The following is a 24,236-nucleotide window of genomic DNA, read 5'->3' as shown; positions in this document are numbered from 1 at the left end:
TCATCATTCTTCCATTTAGATTTTCCTTTATCATGCACAAAACTATTAGATCTACCACCTTCACCATAAGATCTACCTCTACCCCTCTGGAATCTACTACCTCTACCTCTTTGACTTTTTTCATGCTTCTTTGTCAAGATCTCTTTAGATTTCAAGGTATATTGATATGCTTCTTCCACACTTTCCAACTTCAAAAAACTTATTTCATCTTGAATTCTAGATCTCAATCCATTTATGTACCTTACAATTTTCTCAACATCATCATCATCATGTCCAAATTTGATGTCCAATCTATAGAATTTCTTGGTATACTCTTTCACAGTCATGTCCTTTTGTTTCAAATTTTACATCTTTCTCAACAAGATAACTTGATAATCAATAGGAAGGAATTTGTTCTTTGCCTTGTTCATGATCTTTTTCCATGTTCTAATCTTCTCCTTTCCTCTCCTTTGTCTATCAGTTTGCAAATGTGCCCACCACAGTGATGCATGACCTTTCAACCTAGTAACTAGAATCTTCACCTTCTTATTATCAAGAGTGTTTTCATACTCAAAGAACTTCTCCATATGTAAGATCCAATCTAATACAGTATTGGTATCCAATTTTCCATCATAAGGAAAAAAAATTATAGCAAGCTTCAAATTTTCCCTAGACAATACTCTCAATAATCTTTCCTCGTCTTGATCCTCTGAAGGTTCTAGATTATGGTTTGGTGTTGCCACTTCATTATCACTTACATCATCAAGATGTGCTCCTCTCCTCTAGGCTATCTCTACAACATCTAATATGGCTGCAATTTGTCTCAATTGATCCAATATAGCATTATCAGTATTTTCTTTGCCACAAACCATCTTTACAAATCATGTTCTTGCAAGATTGTAACCCTCTGCAAGTTATAGGTCAAATCTACAGATCTATAACCCTAAAACCAAATCCAAAATAGGGTTCTACATGATCCAATCTCTACAAGGAAAAACCTCAAGCTCTAATACCACTTGACATAGGGAGGTTGGGAGTAACTAAGGCCAATAGGCACACTCAGCTACCCAAACCACCATGCAAGAGTTAACACAACAAAAGAAAACACGAGAGAGAGAGAGAGAGAGAGAGAGAGAGAGAGAGAGAGAGAGAGAGAGAGAGAGAGAGAGAGAGAGATTTTTTTTATTGATTCATGAAAATATCATCCTACATACCTAGCTATAAGGCTTTCTAGTTATGGCTAGATACAAAATATATTCATAATTTAAGATCTAGCTTCAAATTTGCACTTTGCAATTCTACTCTTCAATCATCTCTCCAAAATTGCTCTAGCCCTAAGCCTAAACACTCTATTTATACTAGCCAAAATGGCTTATAGATCATTATAGAACATAGAGAAGCCAAAAATTGGCTCTCAAAAAATATTAAATATCCATCATGAAAATAAACCTAACATTAAATACTTGAAGAGCCACAAGTCAGCCTGCATCAATTATTAAATGTTCAAAAATTGATGTCTAAGAAAAAATGTGATATCTCCTAGCTCTGATTAAATTAGAACTCACACCTTGAAATTTGGATATTATTTTAGGCCCTATAAAATCCCTTAAGTTTTCAAAGGCTTATTCACCAAGGATAAGTGTGCATCCATCCTAAAAGTCAAGCACAAAAAACTATTGCACATAACTGCCAGAAATTGATACTCTAGGAGAATTGCCATATCTCCCAACATATGAGGAATTACAACTTATGCCTTTGATAAAAAGAATTAGTCTAGGCCCTCTTCAATCCTTGAAAATAAAATACTTTCATTCATTATAAAAAATAGTTACATAGTCTAAAATAGGCACTAAGAAACAAGAAAATACAGTTTCAACAGAACATATTTTCAGCAATAAGGTAAAAATTGAAAACATGTAGGATAGCAATGCAACCCAGGATGCTCTTGCATCACTAATATAATAGAATTTTCAAATGTAAGATATGTTAATGTAAAACACCACTAAACATTCAATCACAAGTTTGACACTAGGATTTATCGTGGAAACCCAATTTGAGAAAAACCACTAGAAACATGTCACCACTTTTTCACTCTTTTGAAGTGAAACTTGTTCTAAACCAACCCTGTTAAAGGTTACAGTGCACACTAATAAATGTGACCTAGCTAGATAATTTAATCACCCTACTAGGAGTGGCCTTTTCAAAGGACTTTTAACATTCCATTTAGAATGTCACCTTGCTAAAGGATTTACATAGACTATTAAGTCCTTCAATGACTATCAGGTCAAAGGATTTCAATATAAAATATTTACAATGATTGGAAATAAAATAGTAGGGTTTGATCTATTTGATTAAAAATTATGTAGATTCAAAATATTTTTTAGTTCATGTGTTGATTCCGTGATAAGTTCCCCCTTGTCATCTATGTCTCTGATTTGTTTGGCAACCATTCTAGCATTCAATCTTCTCTTCACAACAAACTTAAAGCCTTCTTCTTAGAGTCACTTATCAACTTCAGTAGTATCTATAAAAACATTTCTTTCTCTTTCTTCACTCTCACACACATTTATCTTTAACTCTAGGCATCCTTGAATAGGTAATTTTAGTTTTTCCATTTTTCATGATCATCATATATCTTAGGGTTTATGATATGATTCATTAGGTTTATTGTATCTATTCATCTTCCTCCTTTTTTAGAAATTTCTCATCCATAAAATTTGATCACAGGTATTCTAACTAATCCTCTCCTTGAGTTTAATGATCCAACTCATCAATCTTCTTTTCAACACACTTTTCATATCCTAAGAAATCAACTAAGTCATCTAGAAATCATTATTTCTCATACACATTCAAAAATAGTGTCACTTAGCCATCACAAATTTCTGACACTTAGTCATCACTAAATTACTCAATCACTATAGAACTCAACATTAACTATCTTTTTCAGTTGATACTAATGCTTAGTCAACACTTTATTTTCTTAGCACTTACTATGGCTCAATTGACTCTAATATCACTCAACATTCCTTATGGTTTTACTCTATTTCTTGGTCAAGCTTTACATGAGTGATATATCTTGACTTATAATGTATCAACATGATATATAAACAATCACTTTGTCTTATCAAAGTTTAACTAATCAAATGTCCATTGTAGCTTCCTTTCCATAACTCAACCTTTCCTCTAGGTGCTTTTTTTATGAGTAACTTCTCAAATTCTCTTCATCAGTCAAATAGGTATACCATTTAGATTAGTTAGCAACATGACTCATTAGTATATTTAACATCAATGACAAAACAAAAATTATTCCAATTGTTAGTTTCCAATAGAAGTTATATTCATAACTTATTGTAAATCTCTTAACTAGGTGAATACTATATAAGTGGGATAATATTTCCTAGAAAATTAGTCTCTAACAAGATTGTAGATGCTTCTAGAAAGGTATCAGTCATTCCTACCATGGAAAAGTCATTCAGATGATGACATTTATATAAGCTCTTAATCAGTCACCTTATTACTACATTGATGATATGTTGATGTCATCCTTATTTTATTATTTCCCTCTAACTAAGGGTTTTCTTTGAAACCAAATATTGATTTATGTGTCACATGTTAAATGATTGAGTTACAAGTTTATTGCTCTACATTTTAGTAATAGGTAACTAGTCATATCATATCAGTAACATTTATATATAGATGATGTCGATAAAAAGGAACTTGGATTTCTATTATTTTTATTTGATATTTTAAAAAATATAATAAATTAGTGTGTGATATTGATTTAATCCCCCTCTCCCCTCCCCACTAGTACCTAAACTTAATCCTTCCAATAATCAGTATCACAACTAAGTACTCTAGAATGAATGTTTAACAACTTGAGAGCAGTAGATCTAGGAAAAAAGAAATCTAAAGCTTGAAGAAACCCTAGAATATGTCAATGAATAAATTCAAGATCTGAGAAACAAAATAAGGAGTTCATTTGAAAAAGGGAAGGAACTGGCATAACAATTACAAATAAGATTTGATGATCTTGATAGACTACTAACTAAAGAAAGTATTAATTATGAAGAAGTTGATGTTTTTATTGTTGATCTATTAAAAAATACCAATAAACTTGTGTTGGATACAATTGGTCAATTGTGTGTTGTCTTTGATGTTACACAAATGTCATATCAGTTATCAGATAGAGTCTACTAAGATCAGATGGTCAGCAAAGTGAATTATAGAGTCTACTAAGAATTTTTGAAGGTTACACTGTGAAGTTAGTTTCTATCAAGCTCACTCAAGCACTAAAGGATTTTATGGTAGAACATAGTTTCTACCAAGCTCACAAGGTCAACAAATGAAATTTAGTTCTTACCGGGTTCAATCAGTCTCCAAAGAATTTTTCAAAATTTTCAGTGTTCACTAAGCTTCACTTGGTTAACACTATAAATCATTTTTGGAGCAATATTTACCGAGCAGGGTTGACCAATGAAGGATTTTTTTGTTTTGGAAAATAAAGTTTATTTGTTTCATGTATTGTTTGCAGCTGACTAATGTATTATTTATTGGTAAATGTAACTTGTAAATGAGCCAACTTGACAATCTATAATGTATAAATAAAAGGTCAAGTTGTGATTTCAAATGTAATGGATGAATGAATGAGTGAATATGCATGTGAATTAATTGTGTGAAGAGGAAGGTGTGAGAAAATTTTGAAGAAGGATCAGATATCCTTGAGAAGTAGCAAAGTTGTATTCAATCAAAGAGGATCTATTGTAGTAGAATAGAGATCTATATCAACAAAGTTTAGTTGCATCTCATTCAGGTCACTTATTGTTACTTTCTCACCATTTAAGCAGTAATTCCTAAATCTCTTAACAAAGTTGGTCTAATAGCCATTTTATAAGTCCTCTAACAAGGTGGATAGTTGTACTAAATTGTTCTAAAGTCCTCTAGCAAGGCCAATCCTAATAGCATGATTAAATCCTCTAACAAAGTCACACCTAATAGTGTGTTTTGTAACCTTTAACGGGGTTCACTTCAAAAGAGTGAAAATTGGTAGCTAGTTACTTGGTGGTTTTTCCCATATTGGGTTTCCATGTTAAATCTAGTGTTTCTTGTGTTCATGTTATTTTATTTTGCATGCATGTTTATAATTGTAAATGCTTAAAGATCAGTAATGAGTTAATATATAGTTGATATATCGAGTTACAACACTTTTCTATGTGGCTACCAAGTGATAGCAGTAATTACGTTTTAAGACATCTAAGGGATCTATGAATTTGTTTTTGGAATAATTGAATCCCCCCCCCCCCCAAATCTTAGTTACACCATCTATATTTCCAGCAACTTGTACATGAGAGAATTCATATTCATGAGACCTTGGTGTAAAGTGGTGTGAGAAAGATAGTGAAGATAAGCTAGACTCAAGAAACAAACTATCAAATCAACAAATCAAAAACATTCTATACTTCCCTAACTATAACTACTAAAATTTCCCTTAGATCAGCATCTTAGTGATAGTTCTAGAATGGGATTACGCTATTTGTGAAAATCTATGCCAAGAAGACTAAATGAGATCTATGTAAATGCAATATTTGACAAGATATGAACATGAAAGTATTATGTGTGTGTGTGTGTGTGTGTACATTAATGATACTAAATAATGAAAAATAATGCTAGATAATGATTAACTAATACTAAGATGATGCTAAGATCCTTTGTAGTATTGATGATAAATGGCTTAACAATTTCTATCTCTAGTATGCCTATAGTAAGGATGCATAAAGGCTTTGGCCCTTTGCTCTTAATTTTTCCTTCTATTTATAGAATTTTAGAAGTGGTTGGGGTAAAGATGTAGGATTTACTTTTTTATAAGGGGTAATGGTAAATTTGGAAATATCTCATAAAATCTCAAAAGAAAAAGTCCATCAGATGTGAATTGTGAGGATAAATAGGACTTTTTATTTCTTTTAAAATCCAAATGGTGGAATTTCACTTTTGAGAAGATAATGACTTTATATGATTTTTTTGAATTTGCATTTCTTTTCAATTTTGCATTTTTCTTTTCTAATTTGATTTTTTTTCCCTTTTGAATTAATTTTTTTCCTTTGAAATAAATATTTGTAATTTTGAACTATAAAATGATCAAAGAATTAGGTAATTAATTGATTAAATTAATTATGTAAATAACTTGATGTTGTGATTAATCCAAATGTCTATTGTTTTTCCTCATTTTCTTTAATTTTGTCCTTAATCTTTACAAATTTGATGAAAACCATGCTTCCAAAGTCTCATCAATTTTAGGGTGTCTTCAAATGTCCCTCTTTGAGGTAATATACAAAGCATATTAGTTAAAAGAATATCTTGATTCTTCTAATTTTTAAGTCAACCATGATGGTCGAATACTTGATTATCAATGATTTACTAAATTGATATTGTCACAATGATTTATTAACAATGATTTGATATTTTGAGGAGGATATGGTACCTTATTATTTATGATTTGATGTTTGATGTGAATATTGTGTTTGGATGCCCCTATTTGATTGATTGGTTGACGTTTGGCTATGGAGAAAGTATTGGATGTTTGAAATTTTTGTTGTTGATATGGATATGATGCCCCCTCACAAATGAAGTTGGAATCTATGGTTTTCAAGATATTCATGTTCCATTTTTTTCTCGATTTTCTTTTCACAATGGAGTGAAAATTTGGTAGATGAATAGTTTTCATAAATAGAGTTGATAAGGAACATTATAGAAAACAAGTTGTAGGGTAGTAAGAGTATGGATTATTTAAAAAAGGGTAAAAAATGCCCCTAAGTAGTTTTAAATAGATGATAAGACCCCTTTACATAATCATTTTTACACTCACCTATCATTTTCACTTGGTTGGAGCTCTGGACTAGTGAGGATGGTGGTATAATTATTAGAGCACCAGTCTAAGAGGTGTCACTGATATCAGTGTCTAGTCAAATATGGTGCCCTAGTATGTAACTAAAAACCTCCTTAAGATTGAATTTATGGATTTTCAGTCAAATTTTTAGAATTTAGTGTGATTGTAGGTTACAAATTCACATTGTGCATGAAATAGGACAATATTTTAGCACTTTTATATAGTTATAATGCATTTTTAGATTATAATAAAGCATTCATAGTATGAATTAGTGTTTTTATTGAAGCCCTCATTTGGCCTTGTATTGCATATGTTTTTCTTCTAACACATATGGTAATATCTTGAGTGCATATATATGCTATAGTGCATATGCATGATAAGGTAGTGCATATGTAAAATAAAGTGGTGCATACATAGAAGTGCAAGGTTTCCTTGAGAAAAGTGGGCAATAATAGTATATTTTAGTGTATTTGACATATATATGAGCATGTTTTCATAGACTAGTAGTGCATTTGATTGTAAAAGCACATTTATAAAGTTTAGTGGTGTGTTTGTTGATTGTAATAACACTCAAAACAATCGTAGCACATCTATTGTTCCAAATCATCCATTTGAATGACAAAATACTACATTTGTGTTTGATGTAATTTGAGAAGGTCTCTTAGAAAATGTAGGATGTGTCAAATAATATATCATTCAATATTTTTTTGATTAAGGAAAATAGGTTTTAACGAGTCTTTGAAACCCATACATAACAAAGAAATGACAAAAACGGAATGCTTAGAGTTATAGTTTTAACTAAAAGCAACCAATTGAAACAACCCCCCACAACTAAAAGAAAGAAACCTAAAAAAACCAAGGAGGTAGGACAAAAAACCAAGACCAACAAATAGCTAGGAAGGATGCTAAGGTTATTTCTCTAAGAATTTCTAAAGCACTAATTTCCAAGCTACCTCCTCCATGTTAGAGATATCTTTTTCAATTTCTAGGATGTCCTTCTTCTTCATGTTGGATCTAGTACACTTCCTTAAACTATCTTCAAGTGACCTATCATTAGCACTGTGGGGAGCTAGGTCCTCCTCCTTATTGGTTCTATGCTCTTCCACTTTGTTAATGAGTAGTTTAATATCCGTGTTAGCCTCTTTGAGAATATTATATCTTTTCTCAACTATAATATGAATAGAGCTCTCCATCGTTTGGAGCTAGTTCTTCACTTTCTCCACTCTATTGTCCATGCTCTTTTCATCCCCCATAATCCTATTCTTCAAGTTGTAGTTCTCCCTCTCCAAGTTGCTCACTCTATATTTGAGCTCTTGGATTTCATGAAATATCCATTTAGTGGTGTAGAAGTTGTCCACCATGTTGCTTTTGGCATTGTTGAGGACATCCATTTAAGGATTTTCCTTAGTGATGTTACTAAAAATCACAAGGTCTGGGTTAATCAACTCTTCCATTTGGATTTTTCCCTATTCATTCTCTTTGACCAAAGTTCTGATAAATTCTCTATTAATCCCAATTTTAGAAGAAATAGTGTCAAAATTTCTCCACACCACATTCCTATCCTTGCCCATAATTGAGCATTTGTATTTTTTGCTTCTAAATTCCTTATAGCCCTACTCCTACTCATCCCCTTCACTTTGATTAATGTCCCATTCAGCCCAATCCTTCACCATCTCCTATTTTTCATCCTTGGAATTAGAGACTTTCTCTCTTTTTTGGCCCCTAGAGGTCATGGCTTCCTCCTCTTTGGTAATCAAAATTTTGATGGTGATGTTTCTATTGCCTCTCTTCCTCTCCATGCCCTCCCCTTCTTTGAGATAAGTCTCCTCCTCACCTTTAACACTTTTTACCCCCGTATCCATGCCCTTAGCCATATAATTCAAAATGTTGATGGTTGGATGTGAAAAATAATTGGTAATTAGTTGTAAGAGGGTTTAGGAATCAAATAGATTAGATAGTTAGATCATAGATGCTTAAGGGATAATATGTTCACATGCAACTTCAAACAACATAGGAGTTAAATCCAAAATTTTTATGTAGGAGCAATCTAATAGGTTAGATTGACACAATGTTTTTGCCTTAGGGTACATAAGAGGGAAACATTATGTTCAACTCAAGATGTAAAGATGGATGAAGAACTAGTTCTTGTTGGGAATTTTTTTTGCATGAGGTCAATGGCAAGAATCCATTACGTAATTCCTCTCTTAAAAAGTAAGTCTTTTTAAGGATCTTCTCCAAGGTTCAATATTTGTCTTGTGAGGTATCAAAATCTTCTCAGTAGAAGATAAATGTGAGTGTTCACAAGGAGGCCTTTGCTAGTTCTAAAAACTCTTTTATCTTGAAATTGAAGTAAATCTGTTCATTGTCTCTATCACACCAAAAGAACAATATTTTACTATTTTACTATTTTTTCAATGAATGCAATTCTAACAATGCAAATACTATGAGGTCCTATTCTAATAGGGGCTTAGTAAAGAAAATAATGAAACTAAAAGAAAATAACATGAAATCAAATGACTTGAAATTGAAATTTCTAAATGGACATAAGCTATAGAACACAACATGCTACGAGTTAAACCTTTGAAGAAATAAGTAGGAAACCAATGAAAATAGGAGCAGTGCTTCCTAGAATCCACTGATGCAATCATCGGTGAGAATCTTTAATAAATAGAATGATGTTTCACTCTTCATCAAATCACAAGGCCATAGAAAGTGTGCTCATTCAAGATGAAAAGCTATACAATTGGGTGATCTCTTCTCAAGCTCATTATGTCAGCAAAATTCGTATATCTGTAGCAAACACCAAAACTAAAAGATCGTACAACCAAAAACAACACAATAAACCTTTGGCTCAATCACAATCTCATGAATAAAATCCATAAAACAATGACACATTTAGGCAAGAATAGCTACACTCCAAATGGGAGCACCAAAGCATAATTTTATTACATAATAATGACGACCTTTGTTACATTTTACAATGGAGTATTTATAAGAAATTGTCTCCTCAATTTGTGTTGAGAGTGAGAGATATTCTTCATGCAATAAAATGCTTTTAATTAATAAAACAAACTAAATATATACAAACTGACCATTAATCTGGTGCTTAAAGAGACTCCATCCATATTTTATTCATTATTTGGATGCATGAGCCCTTTACATGTCAAAAATAGAGAAAGCATAAGAGAGAAAGTAGGAGGAAGCTTTTAGTTGAAGTGAAAGTGCATGGAGATGCCAAAAATAGAAGTTGGTCCTTCACTAGGTGTGTGTCAAAGTTAAACTACCATTAGAATGCATTCTCGATGCATGGAAAGTGCTATTTTTGGAATTGGTAGTTAACTATCGGTGTACCTTTGAATTGCAAAGCTGCAGACCTGTGTACCTGTAGAGCTACATGAAAATGTGGAGCTATGGACCTGCAAAGCTATGGAGCTACATGAAAATGTAGAGATGTGGAGCTATATGAAAATGTGGAGCTATGGAGCTATATGAAAATGCAGAGTTGTGGAGCTACATGAAAATGCAGAGCTATGGACCTACACACCTTGAAAGCTCAATTTGCCAAAAAAATCAAAGTTCTCAATTTTAAAAATAGTTTTTGTGTTTTTCTCGAATGAGGTTTTAGATCACTTTTTGTGTACATTCTTTACCCCATTTTGATGATTTACACCCTCTTTATAGCCAATCATTTTCATAAACTTAAACTTCTTCTACTTCTTCAATCTAAAATCCCAGGGCACCTGCGTTGAACATTGTCATTAATAGCTGCATAAGATGAGGAACCTGTTCCACTTCATGTGTCCAACCTCTATATCTTTGAACTTTGTCTTCTCTCCAACTTCCCTATCCTTCGCTGCAAGAAACTAAGTGATCTAGTGATCTAGATTATCCAAAATGATCAAATGTTTGAAACTTTTTCATAATTTTTCTAGGCATTTTTAAATGGCTTTTTTGGAGGTCTTCTGCTCAAAATTTCAAGTCGAGACCTTCATTTGTCCCTAAAATGAGGTTGTTGAAGGCTCACTATATTAGGAACTAAAATTAGATCTTCAGTTCTTTCTAATGGTTTAAATGGTTTTGAATTCTGACCTTTGTGTAAAAAATTATGACCCCGACAAGTTAAGGATACATTTTTTAACTACAAAAAGAAGCAAATATTAGTCTGTAGAGTTGAAAATACTTAAATAAGACACACCCTAATGAAATTGGAACAAAAACCCCCAAAAACTAGTTAGTCAAACAAAACTGGAGGTGAATGCGAGGGGCAGCATGTACATGGAATGAGCTTGGTGGTGCGTGTGCATCCAAGTGCGTTGTGGCAAGGTGTGGGTGCAGTGCATGACATGAGATGGGGTGCATGGAGGAGAGCACAAAGCTCGTGTAAAAGGAATGCGATTTATTATTATGGACACATGCACTAGTAGGGCATGCACAACACACCTCTATGAGGGGCACGTGTTATGCCACCATGGAGGGCGCACGCGGCGTGCCTTCATAAGGAGCATGCATGATGCCACCATGGAGGGTGTGCATGCGCCACCATAAGGGGCATGCACAGTGTGCCTCCATGGAGGGTGCTAATGCACTAACATGGAGGGCACGTGTAGTTCCTCCATGGAGCCCACGTGCAGTGTGCCTCCATGAGGAGCGAGTGCGCGGTGGCGCAACCAAAAATAAATAAAAAATCATTCCACACGCATGGCGGCATGTGGTACCAAAATGGTGGATGCGCGTGTGGCGCCACCATACATGGGGCACAATTTTTTTTTTAAATTTATTTATTTATTATTATTATTATTATTTATTTTTAAATTTATTTTTTTTTCTTTTTCAACTTTTTTTATTTTTTTGTGTTTTTTCTAATTTTTCCTATGTTTTTGATTTTTTAAATTTTTGATTCTAAAATTCTAACTCTAACAAAACTTTCTTCTCCCAACTCTTGAACTATGAGTTCGGGAGTCAAAAAAAGTAGGGGGTCCCCATTCCTAGTAAGGAATGGGGTGTGTGTTGTGGATACCACAACAGTTCCCAATCAAAAAATTAGGTAGGTAGCTAGATTATCTACCTAGATTAATGTAGGATAATCCCTTTGACTAGTGGAGTAATCTAATTTTTTATGCTTGCATAAAAAGGCACATGGGAGAAATCTCATTTTTCTTGATGCTTAATGATAGGAATCCTTTCAAACTCTCTTGAAAAGATAATCTAGGATCAATTTCAAGGTTCCAAGTGATCTTGTGACCTACTAGAATTTACTCAACTGAAGATAAATGTGTATGTTCACGAGGAGGTCTTTGCTAGTTCAACTGATTTTGGATAAGATGTTTGATCTTCTGTTTTGAAAAGTATCCACAAAAGAGATATATTTTTGGTTTTTTTTTTTTTTAATATAATGAATGCAATTTATCAATGCAACTATGTGAATTCCTATTTAAAAAAATTATTAGCAAAGCAAATAAAAAAGATAAGGTACCAAGAGATTGAAGAAAATAACTTGAAAGGGAAATTCCTAGTAGACATAAAATAGGGTAACAACATGTCTAGGAGTTAATCATCAAAAAGATTAGATAGAAAACTAGTGAAAATAGGAGTATTGATTCCTCAATTTCACTAATGCAATCATCAATGGGAACTCAATAATAACTGAAAGATGTTTCACTTCTCATCAAATCACAAAGCCACAGAAAGTTCCCTCATGCAAGACAAGAAGCTATGTAAGAACAATAGGTGATCCTTTCTCCAACTTAGTACATCAATAGAATTTGTTAACATGAGGCAAACACTAGAACTAAAAGGTTTCACAATCATAACAACACAATAAAACCATTGGCTCCATTATTATTCATGAACATGCATTCAAAAAAATAACACACTCTGGCAAGAATAACTACACTCAGAATAAGAGTACTAATAGCATATATTATTACATCAAAATAATGTCCTATAGTACATATTACATTCATGTATTTATAAGAAACGCTCTCCTCCCTTTGTGTTAGGAGAGAGGGTTCTTAAAATTAAACTCATGCTAAAAAATAATAATAAAAATATAATAATCTACAAAATAACTCTCTAAATGGTGCTAAGTAGGTATCCACCCTTGTTTATATCAATTAATGGATGCATGAGCCTGAACATGACTTAAAATAATGAAAGAAGAAGTAGATAAGAAGAAAGAAGATGCACTTGAGAGTCATTGGAAGCTCTAAAAATGGAAGCTTTTCCTTCTCTAAATATTTCTAGGAGTTAAACTATCATCAAAGTGCATTTTTGGTGTATGGAATGCTCTTAAAATAGTAACTAGTAGTTAACTATTGATGCACTACTTCTTCAAAACTATTGGTACACCTCTGAAAATAGCACGCTTGCATACTTTGATGACAAGTTCCAAAAACCAAAAAAATTTCCAAGTGTCAAAATTGAAATTCTAGCATCTGGGTTTTCTTCTTCATTACCCCAAAGTGATGTTTCGATACTTATTCTTAAATTTATCTATAATCTCTATTACATGGGAAACTTTACAAAAACCCAAAGCCCCATACTTATTCTTCACTATTTGTCAGTAATTTCTAACCTCTATATGAGTTTCCACAAAATCTTCAAGTTTAGTGTCTAGTTCCACCAAAACCTATTTAGTCTTGAATGCTTGTCTTATATCTTCATTTGATGAAGAATCCTCAAAAATTCTTTGGAATTGTTTAACTACTGATTTCCTAAATTAGGATTTTTTTATATTCATCTTCAAAAATGTGAAGGTCTATAGCATTGTAATACCTTTCTACTCCCAAAATCTATTATTGAGTTTGATCCCTCAACCTCTTAATATCCTCATGTAATTCTTACATAACCTTATTCTTGGTAGATATCTTTTCTATCCAATCATCAAGCTTGTCTAGCTCCTCCATAGTATATACCTCCATGAGTGTAGGATACCTTTGATGTTTTATTGATGTCAAATCCTGAAGGTCTTTTGCCCACATATGTACCTAATCCATCAACACAAAATCTTGGTTCACTGTGGACATAGTTTATCTGTGCTCGACTAAATATGGCGTAATAGGTTCAAATTGCCCTAAATTATTTGGACACCCTTTCCTCAAAATTGTCACACATTTTCTAACATGTTCCCAAAAATCAATCCACTTGTACACTACCTTTTTCTCCTCTATCTACTAACACAATAAGAGTGATGTTTGGATGATACAAGTATATTGTGCCCACTACTCCATGTAAGAAACCTCTCAAAAGCTCATTCTATTTTTGTAGCATCAGTAGTTCAAACTCATCTCTATCCATATACTTGAACACCTCCTTTATGCTCATAGTAATAATTAACTCCATAGTATCTACTATGGACCTTCCTAACATGACCTCCTTTATTTGGTAATCCTTAGGAGTTAGTTCCCTAGTGTTTGCATGTGGAGGAGGGATAGCTATGTGTGCAAGAAAGTCTTGATCTTGATTCTTCATAATGAAGGCCAATTATCATGCATCGCCTATAGATGGCTCAAGCTTCTTGATAGCTTTAATTAGCTCTATTATTCCCTCATTGGTAGTTAAGTCCAACTGCTTCCTTTTCTTGAACATTACCTCCCTCTTTAGCCATGCTAGTGTGGTGCCCGTTGGACACATATATTTCACTGAAGATGTGGTTTTGACTTTAGGCCCCTTCCCCTTATCACTCCACTCTAAAGCATTCAACTTTTGAGAAAGATATACATTTAGAGTCTTTGTATCTATTATGGCCAAGGTCCTAGCCTCTGTATCACAAGGAGTTTGTTGGGGTTCTTAAGGTATTTGACCCTCCTCTGATCCTTCATTGGCTTGCAATTGTTTAGGCTCTTCCTCCTTTGTTGTCTAATCTTTTTTTTTTGGTGGTGGAAGGAAGTGGAGTAATTGAACCTTTTCCCAAAAATGACAAATCCTAAGATGGTGCTTATTGTATACCCAATGGTCCTTGAGGTAGAGGTGGAAATTGATTCCAATACTATCCTAAGGATTCATTGGTAGGTATATCCCTTATCTTATCACCCACCATATGATAAATCAAAATCAAAGAGGTCAAAGACATCTATTTCTTGCCCCTCCATTTTAGCAATCCACTATTGTTTCTCATCCTCTAATGTGGAAACCTGAATAAGCTCTTTTGTAATGACTAGAGGAGTTATGATCAACCTTTTCCTTCTTACCTCTTCTTAAGCCCTAGCTAAGAGACCCTACTAACTTAACGGAACATAATCCATCTATTCATCCTCTTCATCTTGTACATTAGTTTCAGGGATGGTTTTAGGAACTTGAGGAATAGGAGTAGTCTTCTTCTTCAACTTTGTCCTTTTTGTGTTGGACACCTAATTTTCAACTCTTATTCTTTTGTGCATTAAAGATGAGGCTCCTTATTTTGTAGATATAGGTGGAACTTATTTCTCTTCATCTTCCTATTCCTATTCTTTTTCTTCATCTTGTTGATGGGGTACTTTCTTAGTTCCTTGCTCTATTGGGTTAGCTCGGAGCTCTGCTCCTTCATTAGGTTGTACTTGTTCTTTCTCAGATTCTTTTACAGGAACCATTTACTTCTTCCCCTTAGTTGGAGTTTTTTTCCTCCTTACTCCACTATCTAATTTGAAGTACTCAACCTCCCATTCATACCAATGAACTATATCTAGACTCACAAGGGATTGAGCTAGGAAGGTTGGCATTGTGACTTTGACACCTTTACCCTTTACTAGGTATCTTATGGCTTGTAAAGGAATAGCCTATGGAACTGGATCAAGTTTGAAAGGCTTCTTGATCCATCCCCTCATCAATTGGAGTATGTGGCAAGCTCTGTGATTGATGTCAAAGTTCTCCTCCCTTATGATTTATGTATTCATTATTAGCCTGTCATAAATTTTGTCCTTGTTGTACAATGGATCTAAGATATCTTCCATGTCTTTTTTGACAACCTTTAATGGGATTTTTATTTTCAAGGCCTTGTCTGCTAGATATAGAGTCATCCTACAATAATCCCTTATTTAGATTCCATAGTTGTCTATTGTATTTATCTAGTGATCCTCTAATGCATCCTCATGTATGATCTACTTCACTACCATATGTTGCACCATCCTAATATTGTTGAAGTATGGGTGAGGTGAGTTTTACTATTCTAAGGGATATTGATCCCATTCTAAATTGAAGGTTGTGATTTCTTCCTTTCATTTGACCTTCAAAATGTCGATGGTGATTGGTCGTACCCATGTCTTTTTGTGTTGTTTCCTCACTCTATCATATGCAGATGTGAGTTTCATGGTAATTTCTAGTAGAATGAACCTATATAATTGATACCTTGGTAGTTTCTTTGGGTTTACTTGTGTGCCTATGACCCTAAGTTATGTTAATATTTTAAAATTGAATGTAGTAGGTGTCAATCTCTACAATTTGATTTTTTGCTTCTACTAATATTCTTTTGACATAATCACCATCTATGAATTAGATGATTACAAATATAAAACCATCATTCACTATCATGTACTCTACACTCTACTTTGAGAGCTTCTTGTTGACCATCTGAGGATATACCACATAAGGCCATGCATTAGCATATTGCATGCTTCACTTCTTGTAAAGTTCTATGTAGTTTGTCATTTGGGCTTTCAATAAGTACACCAAAAATTGTTCATCTAGGTTATCACTCAGAATAGTAGCCCACTCAATTGAAATTCTTGGCATTTTGATTGTCTCTATAAAGTAGACTATCCAAGTTTGAAGATGTCCGGCCATAGGGAGTCCCATCATTCTGCTTAGAAGCACAATTGCATAACCAATATCATCCTTCATGTATCATCATTTCATGTCTTCTTTACCAACTCTATGTCCTATCAATGTTCTATCTATGTGTATAAAAAGTCTCACACTTCTATAAACCATTGTTCTTGAGAATACCCATGAATGAGGGCATCTCAAGAAGTACCTTATAACTCTCTATCTATGATGTGTAAAGGCTATGAGATGGTGGCTCTCAAATGAACCAATCTATGTAACCATTGAAAGATACACCATACAATTAGAGATTCAAATAGTAGAGGCAAGAGTGCCAATATCCAAGAATCTAGAATAAAATGTAATGCAAATGTAAGCTATTCTAAATGAAATTGTTAGAGTTTTAGGTGACTCTATAACACCCCCAAGATAAAATAAAAAATCAAGAAACCTTCCACAAGAGATTGGAAAGGCAATTGCATGAAGATGCAAGAATGATATTATTGACAATGGACTTGATTGACATCTAATGGATTGATTTGAAATGTACATAATAGACCTCCTTATATAGGAGAGGCGATAAGAGACAATGATAAGGAGAAGATAAGCTATCACCCACACAAGGTGGAATCACATGTCCACCAAAGGTGGACCATCCTCCATTATGAAATGAAGTATGTGTAATGATGAGGATGATAATGTGGTAAGTACACTAGAGGTGGAACAAGATAACAACTATGACCAACTAGAGTGAAATTCTCGTACACCATGTGTTTAATTGAGGTGCAAACTCCTAAATGTCTCAATCAAAAACTACTATGCAATTTATTATCCTAAGTAAGCTTAAGTAATTATAAGTAGTGAATATTTAATTAAACCAGTAGAAATGCAAGCTAACAAAGAGAACTAAGCTAAAGCTTAAAGGAAACTAAGCTAAAAAGTAAACCATATTGTAAGTAGAATGAGAGCCAAAATAAAATGGAAAAATGCAAGAATGCTCCAAGCCTCCAAAATCACTAAGAAAACCAATAGCATAAAAATAGCATGAGAGATTAAGATCCTTGAATGAGGAGAGAGCCCTCCCTTTTAAAGAAAAATGGATGGTAGAGATTAAGATGCAAAAGAGGCAAAGTCAAGGGAGGAGAATGCATCTTGAGTGATCTATGTGCACAAAAGTCTCCACCACTCATGATGAAGAGTTGAATTTTGAGAAGGTTTCAAATCTGTGGACGAGAATTAAAGTTATTTTTAAAATAGAAGATTCTTCCCACCTAGAAAATTGTGCATTCATGTGTAGAAAAAAATGTCTTTTATTTTATTTTTAAATAAGGGAAATGCTATGGTGTGTGCAACTTAGGATAAGAGATGAGTGGGAATTTTATTTAATTAAAATGGGCACATGTTCTTTTAATTAAATATGAACTTATGATGAAGTGGTAAAACTATTGGATAAAATCAAATAAATGGATTTTTAGAGATTTGATCAAGGATAAGCATTAAATAAATTATGCAAAGATGCTGCAAAGGGGACTTATAGTCTAGATGATTATTTTTGGGTGATTACATTTTCCCCTCTTTGACTAATGTGTGATCATTTTGGAAACACATTATATCAAAGAATGAAGAATCCAGGATGATAGAGAGATCTAGCTCTAAAGAACAAAGCACAGTGATATAATAGATCCTAAATGCATAGTTAATTGAGAAGAAATACTAAATATTTGGAGAGAAAAGAGCAAAAAATCAGTAATAGGGATGAGCATTGATATGTAAAGAAAAGAAAGAATATTGATCAAGAGATAATAGTTAGTTGTAGCAAAAAGAAATTTGTAACAATGATAGAATATTCCTGCCCCATCAAGATTGAAATCAAAATGAGATCAAGGAGATGCAAAAATAAGATAGATTTCATCAAATAAAAGTAAAGAAAAGTTCATGGTGATAGATAAGAGATTAAGACCAAAGAGTGACCACCATGTAATGGAGATATGCCTTAGTTTGACTAAGTTTGACCAAGAAAGATAAATCATAAGAATTAGCTCAAATAAATAAGAAAGATGGAATGAGATGGAATAAAAATAAAAATGATGGGTGGAAGATAGTAGAAATGATTATTGCCCCAATAAGATTCAAATATTAAGCTTCAATAGGTCAGCCAACTACATAGAAGAAGGAAGAAATTTTGACTAGCAAGATGAAATTGAATTTGGATTTTTATCCTGAATATGGATCTAGGATGTCAAGATTAGAAAGATAGGTCAAAAACATAGTTGAGATGGAAAGATAGAAAAGAAGAGAAAAGTAGGAAATAAGAGATAAGATAAGATCAAGAGGACGCAAGAGAAGGATGAACACAGTTAGTTGACATGTCCATGAAAGATAAAGAATGGAACTCCCTCAATATGAAAAAAGAAATGCTAAGCTAGAATGAACCCTAGAATCAAATCTAGTATGAAAAGATGAAATTGAAAGGGTTACATAAGTAGATCCTAGTTTTTATCATTGAGCCTTATTAGGGACATCATAAGATCATACAATTAGCACTAGCATATACTATGAGGATATGAATATGATCTATATTGGATAAAAATGTGGGAATCTAACCTATGAATCAAAGGAATATAGGTAAATATTACTCTACAATTAGATTCCATAAGTTTAATATAGAAATATTACAATTGTATCAAGGTATAAGTACTAGGATAACCCCTAAGTGTGGTCTTGTGAAAATAAACAAGGATGATATACTATAGGCCTAAAGTGTCAAGTAGGAAAATAAAAAATGATCTCAACACCTTAGACTAGCAAAGTATACCCACAAGGAGAAAACAAATAAAACATGCCCCATGCCCCTAGTCTTCTAGTCCATGACATCCTTGATAAAGTTCATCATAGCTCAACAATTTTAACATTTAAGTGCATATGTGTAAGTTACATGGACATTAACTCAAGACTTGATTCTGATAGAGAAATATCATTTCACCCTAGATTGTAGGTAGACTATCTAAAAATTATTGAGAAACACTTTATGTGAAGTTGGGGTAGTGTTGAAAAACACTATTTTGTGAGTTTCGAAAGAAACCCTAATGCAAAAGGAGAACTCAATAGGCTAAGAATTTGTGTCCTTGAGATGAGGATAAGGGACAATTCCAAGATAGGGAATGTGTTAGGGAGTGAATGAGTAAGATTGATAGACATTGATGTGAGGGTCTCAAGTAGCACCCATTTACAAGTTTTGAAAACTTGGCAAAAATTTTCAAAATGTTTTCAGTTTTTATTTGTTTTTTTTTTTTCTTTTGTGGTGATACATCAGAGTGCCTATTGCTAGGTTTTCACTAAGATGATCATTTTTTCTAGACATTTTCTAAGTTTTAGGATTTTTTCTAGCATCATATATGTTTTTTTTTGGATTTTTTATAATGATTTAGAGAATACTAGTTCTCAAGCAAGAAGATCACATAAATTGTCCCAATGTCTAGCAAGGTGTAGAATATGGAGTAGAAACCAAGTGGTTAAGAAAAGATGGATAGGAAAGGAGTATAAAGCAAGTGAAAGTGATCCTCAAGGACTATCTCCTCAAGAGTAACCAAGCTAGGTAAAGATATCCATATGAAGTAGGCTTTGGATAAGATATAGAAGCAATGAGAAAGGTAGCATGTAAGATAAGCAGTTGAAGCCAATAAGTGAGATAGCATGAAGCATGTAGTCCAAAAAAGTAGGCATGCCAAGAGACCTATGAGAATCATTTTTTTCTTTGTGTGATCAAGAACAAGAGGTTGACTTGATATGATAGCAATGGGATAGAGAAATAAAAATGAAGCTAGATATGAAGGCTATGAACGAATGAGAAAGAACAATAGAAAATATTGTGGATAAGATAGTTAATAAGCAAGGATAGCTCAACATTTTCAAGATCAAAGAGAGAAGAGGGGATAGATGGATGATGGAAGAAATACACAACACATGTTTGGTAGGTTTTCATCATGGTACTTATCCTAGGTGCCACAAGAAGTGGGTTTTCACTATAGGAAAAATTTATTTCTCTTTACTTTTTCTCCAGGGTGCCATGAGAAGTGGTTTGAAGACCAAGGAAATTTTTTTCTTTTTTCTTTTTTTCCTCTTTTTTTCTCTTTTTTTCCTTTTAAAAAAATAATAGAAAGAGCTCAAGGTGTTTGAATTTAGATAGTGTTCCTATAGGAAAGATCAACCTTGATAAGCCAATACCATGGATAAGTATGCTCAATGATGTTTATAGGGGGAAGGAAAAGAGATGGTAGTAGGATAAGTATATGGAGGATAAGAATGCATATCTTGAAAGGATTGTAGGAGTATAGATAGCATGTAAGTATAGCCTTGAAAGGATTACATAAGGGTAGGTGAGAAAGTAGGAAAGATCAACATTGACACACAATGTGAAGAGTTATGAAATGATGGAGGAATCATGGAGGAAATAGCTTGAGGTTTAGATGTATGAGGTAGTAGATAAATTTTGGAAAGAGATGGAGTGGATGGCTTTAGAATCTTCTTAGGAAGATTTTTGGAAGAAGATGGAGTGGAAGCCTTTTGAAGATTGAATATAAACTTTGACTTCTTTTCAATGTTCAAGTCTTTCAAGAGAGACTTGGGAATCCATATAGCTTTAGGTTTTTATTTTTCTTTCGATGCTTTATAGTTCATTTCTTCTATTGGTGCTCAAAATTGCATTCCCATTTTGAGCACCTATTCCAAATTTTGAGTTGCTTTGAGCCCTTATGAACACTTTTCATGCTTATGTACCCAACTGTTGAATTAATGCCTAAATGGTGTTTTATGTTTCTAGTAGCCTTCATTCAGCCTATCCATATGTTCCATAATGATATATTGAAATTTTAAACCATTCTGCGAAGTCCCATTTTGAGTGGTGTCAGTTTTGCATTTTTAGCCTGTGTCAAACGGTGATCAAAGGCCATGTTTGCATTTGAATATCTTTTACTCAGTTATGATTCATGGATTTCCACTTTGAGAATTTTTAATATGAATACAAAAGAACCTATGTTCCAAGTTTTAAGTCATTTCAAATCTGTTTGACTAGGTTTCAAACTCCTCAAAGTTGGTTAGTTGCCCCTATTGTAAATCTGCATATTGTTCATAATTTTGAGTAGCCCTGTTTGATAGAATATAACTTTTAACATTTTGAACCAAATAAGAAAGTTATTTTTGCATCATATTATAGGGGTTAGAGACTTTCTATGATCTATATTTGAGGTTATGATGAATCCGTTTGATCAGTTTTCAAACATGATTCCATTTGCAATTTTTAAGGTTTCACTGGTATTTAGAAGTGCAGATTGATCGGGAGCCCTCTTCAGGATGTTATATCTTTGAGTTTGTGATTGGTGAGATTTAATGGTTTATTTAAATATATTCTACTCTAAAAATACTACAAGTGTGTCAGTTTCCAAGTCTTGACAAATCCGTCTGCACACTTTTTCGAGGTCTTTCCATTTGCAAAAAACACTATTTTACTGATATTCACTTTCCTGCAAATCTAGGTGGCCAACTTCAGACCTTTTCCAAATTTGTCCTATTATTTTTCATGAGCCCAAATCATAGAATTATGTTCTCCTCATGAGAATGAACCATTGCCCCAGATTCCAAAACCTCAAGTGCCTATTTGCCTACTTTTCAAGGCCATTACCAAAAGCAATTTCTAGCTTTCTAACATGTTTAATTATAGGTAATTTTATGAAAGTATGTTTAATTATAGGTAATTTTATGAAGGTAACTTTAGAGGTCAATATCTTTTGACCTCGATGTCATCATGTGATGAGATTTGGCAAGCCTATTGAATGTGTCATATAGATAATATATCTAGAGTTTCGAGGTTTGATCAGATGTTTGAATCAGTTTTTAAGGCCAACCGACAGGCCCTGTCATCAAAAAATTACACTTTGCAAAGAGCAGAGTAAAATGAGCTTTTAATGATCAAATTGTGATCAAATTTTGTTTTTAGTCAGTTCAAGAGAGTTGATGAATCAGTTTGCCTATCAGTTGTTCAGAAACAATTTTTTTTTAGCCGGACCCACTTTGGGATCCGACTAATTCCATTAGATAAATGAAGAGTTAGAGCAAGTGGAAGTCTTTGAAGGGGTAGATGGTAACAATTGTAATCATTACAATACTTTACCATGTGCATTACTATCATCTGAGTTTAATAAATGTAGAGAGGCTACAACATGACTATCTATACATATGTGTGTGGCACTATGGATAACTAATTTGACTACACATGGATTTTAACAAAAGGGTCCCCATGTTTCCACTCATTAGTTCATGCTCAAAATACTAGTTCATCATGAGAAATATTATTTATAAATGACCAATTGTTACTCTTACTCTTACAGTATATGGGCATGAAACCATATTATCATTTCTTCATATATTGTGCTTGTAATGTTTGAAATTATGTTCTCATACACCCGATACATATATCAATGGTCTACATCCAATGAGCAAGGGTGTGGGGTAGAGTATCTCACCAAAGTAAATAAAACCATTAATACAAAATTCCTAGCAAGTGAGCCTATCCATGCAGAGAATAGAGGAAGACAACACGCATCTTGATCAAGATCCACATCAATTAAGGGGCACTCGAATCCATGTTTTGCAAAGCTTTTAAGGCATGTAGAGAAGGCACCCACATTTCCAAAGATGGAGATTGATAGGTTTGAGTACAGGGCATGGTCCAATGTTAAGCATCAAACAAAAATCCACATGTAGGTAGGGGAAGCCAAGTTCAATCCATCACCTACTATTGAAGACATGGAGGGAGGGATCCATGGCATGATTTGAGATTGCACCCACATTTTGTGGGCAAGTACAAAGGATGATAGGGGTTCACGTTGGTGGGGATTTCTAACATTTTTTAGCATCAATGGAGGCTCCATATTTTAATTAGAGCAGCCTGCTTTGAAAGGGTACACCATCAAGCAGTAGACCAAGCCCACGTGTATAGCAAGAGGGGGCATTTCACATCCAAAGTGCAGAGTTTCATGTTAGTATTAGTGTCCAGAGGATGGGCGATATATCCCACATCGATTATTGGGGGAGATATTTTGTTGTATAAATACAAGGGCACACAATGCATAAGTGTCTCAAGACTCACGTCTTGTATGGTGCTAGGTTCGTGGAGGGCCCCATCTAGCTAGCAACATGCAAAGAAAGGTTGGCAAAATTTTGACCGTCCACTATAAGGTCAGGAATTTCAAATTAGTGAAGCTCAATCTTACGATGGGTCGTGTAATCGGGGTTCTAGCCCTAGTGATGTATGATATTCTGATGGTCTCGTAAGGTCATAGAAGAAATAATAAAGGTCCCCAATTCTATGACAAGCATAGGATTAGGGCATAATATTTTATGCCTTCTGATATTGTCACTAGTCGTATGACTGGGAAAGAAATTCCAAGCCTCTTCGATGCTACGAATCTGGCCATGTCATGTGGTCAAAGGATGGAATAAAAAGAAATAAGATGCTATGAAGGGGTGTTCAAAATGGTTTAAACATATTAAATATATATTAATCATGTGATCAGAATTCCTTATGAAGTGAGCTATGATATTATGATAGACCCATGATATTCAAAATTTTCATACCTTTCAAATG

The sequence above is a fragment of the Cupressus sempervirens genome, chromosome 1 (genome assembly GCF_028749045.1).
Source record: "Cupressus sempervirens isolate cs-2001-9-10 chromosome 1, ASM2874904v1, whole genome shotgun sequence".
In the NCBI taxonomy this organism is placed as follows: domain Eukaryota; kingdom Viridiplantae; phylum Streptophyta; class Pinopsida; order Cupressales; family Cupressaceae; genus Cupressus; species Cupressus sempervirens.
The sequence above is the reverse complement of the archived record's forward strand: the minus strand, read 5'-3'. Positions refer to the sequence as shown.